We start from the raw sequence: 6,344 nt of genomic DNA, 5'->3' as shown, positions 1-6,344 counted from the left end.
TGGTGAAGTTTCTGGCCGGGCCCATCTTCATAATGATTGTAGGATTTTGCCTGACTTGCTGAGGTACTCCTCATCTGTGTCTGTTTTTGTAAACCAACAGCTGCACATCCTAGTTTCGACACACCAAACCACAGATTATGCACTGATATGCGATCCCAGAGAGTACTGATTGGTTACAGCACTCCTGATCCAGAGTCCAAACATGACCTAATATACAACAGTGTTTTGCTGTCGGAACCTACTACGATCACAAGTCATAGGAGCAGCAGTAGGCCATTCGGCCCATCGAGTCTACTATGCCATTCGATCATGGCTGATCTACTTTCCTCCCTCAACCCCATTCTTTTACCTTCTCCCCGTAACCATTGACACCCTTACTAATCGAAAATTCCTTCACTCTGCCAGCACTCCTTCAACATGTGACAGTCACATCTTTGCCACGGTTCACCCATGGTTGCTGAGAGCATACCTGGGCTGGCTGGTGGTGCCGGGGTGGGGGTGGTCGGCTGCCTGTCATGGGAGTGAGGCTCATTGCTGGGGTCCTTGTGGTAACACACACTGCCCAGAGCCCACAGCCTCTCTCATCACCCACCACCTGTTGCTTGTGATGGAACTGCCGACTATCCCTCCATTGTGAGACAGTTGGGTCAGAGAGCCCGAGTAAACAACCACTGTCAGCTAGTTTGAAGGAGACAAGTACATTTTGGCTATTTGTTTAGTCTATATACACGTATATCCCTTGGCATTTTCAGACTAAGCTAAGATCTACTCTCCACAGGTTAAGACCAACGCAAAGACTAGAGTTGCTCTCGCAACTGTTCAACAAACAGCTTATGTGAACATTTAAGTGTGCAAAGTCAGAAAAAGTTTCAAGTTCAGACAATGTGGAGAGATTAGTTGGAAAACGTCACCTAAATCCTTCAGATGTGGGGATGATGAGGTGTGGATTTGGTGGGTCACTGTGACATCGCGGTACTTTGATAGGACGAGGGCTATTTCGATGAATCCCTGCAAATATACATATAAGTGAATGCTATACAGTTACTGGGTTTAATCCGTAATATCACAATAATAATTTCCGTACACAGAAATCAATCAATATTCCATTAAAGAAAGTCAGCAACAGGTTTTGATGATTGGAAGTTCACAGCCCAGGTGCACGTTGGAAGTAGATTAAACAGTAGTTTATGAAATTGAACTGGATATATTTTCAGCAGGTTAAAATTATAGGGTTATGGAGAAAATGTAGAATTTCTCATTGCAAACAACACAAAGCAAACTGAACCATGGCAAGAGGTTTAAAATGAATGTTCATTTTATAAATAAATTATTGAAAGGACTGGCTCAATACTAAATTGAATTGGCTTAATTAAAAGGTATTTAGACAGGTACATGGATAGGAAAGGTTTAGAGAGATATGAGCCAAAAGCTGGAAAATGGGACTTGTTTAGACGAGGCATCTTGATTGGCATGGACTAGTAGGGCTGAAGGGTCTGTTTCAGTGTTGTATGATTCTAATTCCAGTATTAATTTTAATAGCAACTGGAGTTAACAAACAACTTCTGCTGTGGATCTGAAATAAACAGGTAATGCTCATAATACTCAGCCAGTCAGGCAGCATCTGTGGAGAGAAACAAGGTGAACTCAAGGCAATCTCTGATAACAAGTTAATCGTTTGTGGTATTTATTCAGTTTTTTCTCTCTCCAATAGCACGTCCCATGACTAGCCACCATTTGCCCATCGTCTATAATGGTCTCACCCATCTCAGATATTCCTTCACCTTTTCTATCCCCACCTTCATCTCTATAATTTAAAACCAACTTTCCGAGTTCTGATTAAAGCTCTTCAAACATTAACTCAGTATCTCTTTTTGCACAGATTCTGCCCAAACTCCTTAACGTTTCCTGCATTTTCTCCTTCTATTATTAACTTTCTTTCTTTTTAGATATCACCCATTATTATAAAGAGAAGCAATAAACATCACCAAGTTTTCAGTTCAAATAATAAGAATGATTACACACTAAAATTGTTTACTTAAAAAGCAAGGTCAATAGCTTGATTCCTATAGATATTTTACCAAAGCTGCAAATTTCAAATAACATTAGGACATCTGAAGAAATAGCAACCTTGCTGGCACAACACCAGGGCTACAATGATTAGTTATGCCGTTTAGTTTAGTTTAGAGAATCAGCAAGGAAACAGGCCCTTCGGCCCACTGAGTCCATGCTAGCCAGTGATTACCCGATCACATTGGTTCTATGTTATTTCACTTTCGCATCGAGTCTCTACACACTAGGGATTATTTAAAGAGGTTGTGCAATTGATATCGAACAGCATTATATAATAACATTTACCCAAAGTACCAGCGTAGAAATGTGCACAACGCAACTGTGATCAGCTGCATTATTTGTACAACACTCAAGAGCACGAACCTGTGACAGGGCTGTGAGGTTTTCCTATACATGTCCAATGCATTCATTCATTAGAGACTGAAAACTCTGCAAAAAGTGGAAAAAATATGAGGACTCACACAATGATTATGTGCACTTGTCTAAGATTAAATATAAAAGGAGCAACATAATAAACATGCTGTTAGAAAAAAAGATATTCAGGATTTCCAAATAATTGGAGCACAGACTATAAGAGATTTAATGCTTCCAGTCTTGGTCTCTCTGTTCTTTGGAGACTTTGGGGACAATTTACAATTTTTACCAAAGACAATTAATCTACAAACTTGTACGTCTTTGGAATGTGGGAGGAAACTGGACCACCCGGAGAAACCCACGCGGTCAGAGGGAGTATTATAAACTCTGTACAGACAGCACCAGTAGTCAGGTTCAAACTCTGATATTTGGCGCTGTGAGGCAGCAACTCTACCGTGCCCCAGTTACTTGTGTCTATAATGACAACTACAATATACTTAAGTAATAAAGTACTTTGGAGTGCAGCACTGCATTAACATTGACACTGCTTTCAATCGGTTGGGGAACAGAGTACAAGAGTCAGGAAGTCAGCTTGCAGCTTTATAAATTTTGGTAGCTCACATTGGATATTGTCTACAGTTCTGGTCATGTCATTACGGGAAGATGTGGAGGTTGGAATGCGTGCAGACAAGGTTTACCTGGATGTCGCCTGGATTAGAGGGTTTACGTACAAGGTAAACAGTCAAAACCTCTAGAAAAGGGCAGAGCTACAAGTCAGAGAGAGAAAGCTTAAAGGTGACTAGACCACTAGTGACTAGACCAGGTGTCTGCGCTCACCCCGGAGTCAATCACCCCCCAAAAGGAAAATTATGGAATTTATAGAGGCAATCAATCGTCCCCAAGTTGGGGGGGAGGGGTGGGTGGGGAGGGAGTGGGGTGGGGGTCAAGAGTGTTTTATTATCATATGTCCCAGACAGGACATATGACAATATGTCCTATCTGTGTGTGTGTGTGTGTGTATGTGTTATATATACACACACACACATGATCAGAGTTTTATAATTATAGATATAGAAGATATGCAAGATTTTATTTTAAACAGAGAATGAACCGCCAGAGGGTACAATGAAAGCAAATATGACAGTGGAATTTAAGAGACTCTTTGATAGGCACAAGGAGAGGTTGCAAGATGCAATACAAGGGCAGGTTGGACATATGTGGGTGGTTTTCTATGGAACGTCGGACATTGAGAGGAAACCTGAGAGAAGTATATAAAATTAGAAACGGACTAGAAATAGTAGGCAGTCTGTACCTCCATCCCAGAATGAAAATGCCAAAGAGTAGAGGGCATATCTTTGAAATTGGAGGGGCAATGCTTAACGGAATTTGCAGGACAAGTTTTTGTTTTTACAGAGAGTGGTGCCTGGACAGTGCTTCAGGGGATGGTGGAGGAGGCAGATATGACAGTGGTGTTTAGAGACTTTTTAGATAGGCACATAGATATGCAGGGAATGGAGGGATATGGATCATGCATAGGCAGATTGAATTAGTTTAACCTGGCATCAAGTTCGGCGCAAAAATAGACAATAGACAATAGGTGCAGGAGCAGGCCCTTCGGCCCTTCGAGCCAGCACCGCCATTCAATGTGATCATAGGCTGATCATCCACAATCAGTACCCCCCGTTCCTGCCTTCTCCCCATATCCCTTAACTCTGCTATCCCTAAGAGCTCTATCTATAACTCTCTCTTGAAAGCATCCAGAGAACCAGCCTCCACTGCCCTCTGAGGCAGAGAATTCCACACACTCACAACTCTCTGTGTGAAAAAGTTTATCCTCATCTCCGTTCTACATAGGCTTACCACTTATTCTTAAACTATGGCCCCTGGTTCTGGACTCCCCCAACATCGGGAACATGTTCCTGCCTCTAGCGTGTCCAAACCCTTAATAATCTTATATGTTTCAATAAGATCCCCTTCATCCTTCTAAATCCAGCGTATACAAGCCCAGCCGCTCCAATCTATCCACATATGACAGTCCCGCCATCCGGGAATTAACCTGTAAACCTAGCTGCACTCCCTCAATAGCAAGAATGTCATTCCTCAAATTTGGAGACCAAAACTGCCCACAATACTCCAGGATGTGGTCTCACTAGGGCCCTGTACAACTGCAGGAGGACCATCTTTGCTCCTATACTCAACTCCTCTTGTTATGAAGGCCAACATGCCATTCGCTTTCTTCACTGCCTGCTGTACCTGCCTGCTTACTTTCAGTGACTGATGAACAAGGACCCCAGATCCGTTGTACTTCCCTTTTCCCAACTTGACACCATTTAGATAATAATCTGCCTTCTGTTTGTGCTACCAAAGTGGATAACCTCACATCTATCCACATTAAACTGCATCTGCCATGCATCTGCCCACACACCCAACCTGTCCAAGTCACCCTGCATCCTCCTCACAGTTCACACTGCCACCCCAGCTTTGTGTTATCTGCAAATTTGCTAATGTTACTTTTAATCATTAATATATATTGTAAATAGCTGCGATCCCAGCACCGAGCCTTGCGGTACCCCACTAGTCACTGCCTGTCTTTCTGAAAGGGACCCTTAATTTCCTACCCTTTGTTTCCTGTTTATTTTCCTGATTATTTTGGTCGGTGGGGGCGCTGCGAGACGACTTTTTTTGTTTTTTTAGTATGTCCAAATGTGTGTTTAATGTTTTCTCGGTGTGTGAGGGGTGGTTAGTGGGGTAAGGGGGGAACCGCTTTCGGGTCGCCTCCTCCACGGAGAGGCGACTTTTTCCATGTCGCCTTCCTCGCAGCCTAACCCCAAGGATTGTTGCGGCCTTTTCCCGGAGTCGGGCCCGGAGCTTCAGCAGCGGGCGCAGCGTGGACCTTTCAATCGCGGAGCTGGGCGTGCCCTCGCTGGGGGTCTCCAGAAGGGAGCGCTTCGATCGCTGGCCCGCGGCAGCCTGAAGTCCGTAGTCATGGGATCCCTCGTTGGGGACCCCGGAGGAGAATAGCTCCGACCGCCGGCCCACGGCCTACATCATCTAGAAGCCGCGGACTGCGGAGCTTCTAACTGCGGGCGCGGCGGGGACTTACCATCCGAAGCGGGATCCCTCGCTGGGGATCCCTGGAGAAGAGCACCGACCGCCAGCCCGCGGCCTACATCATATCTAGAAGCCGCGGTATGTGGTGCTTCTAACCGCAGCGCGGCGGGGACTTAGACCTTCGACCGCGGCCTACATCATCTTGAAGCCGTGGTCTCCGGTAGGGAAGCACCGAGTCGGGACTTACCTTGCCTGTACATCTGGCCACCCGCAGCGGCGACTGCGGAGGTTTGTGGTTCCGACTACGGGGAAAATGGATGAGGACTGACTGAACTATGTGCCTTCCACCACAGTAATGAATGCTGTGGTGGATGTTTGTGTACATTTATATTGTGTATTGTGTGTTCTTTCTTATTGTACCGCTGCTGGCAAATTCATTTCACTGCACTTTATTGTATATGTGACGAATAAATCTGACTATTGACTGTCTGCCAACCAATTTTCTATCCATGTCAGCACCCTACCCCAATACCATGCGCTCTAATTATGCCCACTAATCTCCTATGTGGAACCTTATTAAATGCTTGCTGAAAGTCCAGGCACACTACATCCACTGGCTCTCCCTTGTCCATTATCCTGATTACATCCTCAAAAATCTCCAGAAGATTAGTCAAGCATGATTTCCCCTTCGTAAATCCATGCTGACTCAGACAGATACTGCTACTGCTATCCAAATGTGCCGCTGTTTCATCTTTTATTATTGACCAGCATCTTCCCCACCACCGATGTCAGGCTAACTGGTGGTGAAACATCGTAGGCTGAAGGGCGTTTCTGTGCTATACTTTTCTATATTCTATGTTCACATGAAT

Source organism: Amblyraja radiata, chromosome 8 (genome assembly GCF_010909765.2).
Source record: "Amblyraja radiata isolate CabotCenter1 chromosome 8, sAmbRad1.1.pri, whole genome shotgun sequence".
Taxonomy (NCBI): Eukaryota; Metazoa; Chordata; class Chondrichthyes; order Rajiformes; family Rajidae; genus Amblyraja; species Amblyraja radiata.
This window is presented reverse-complemented; position numbering follows the sequence as displayed.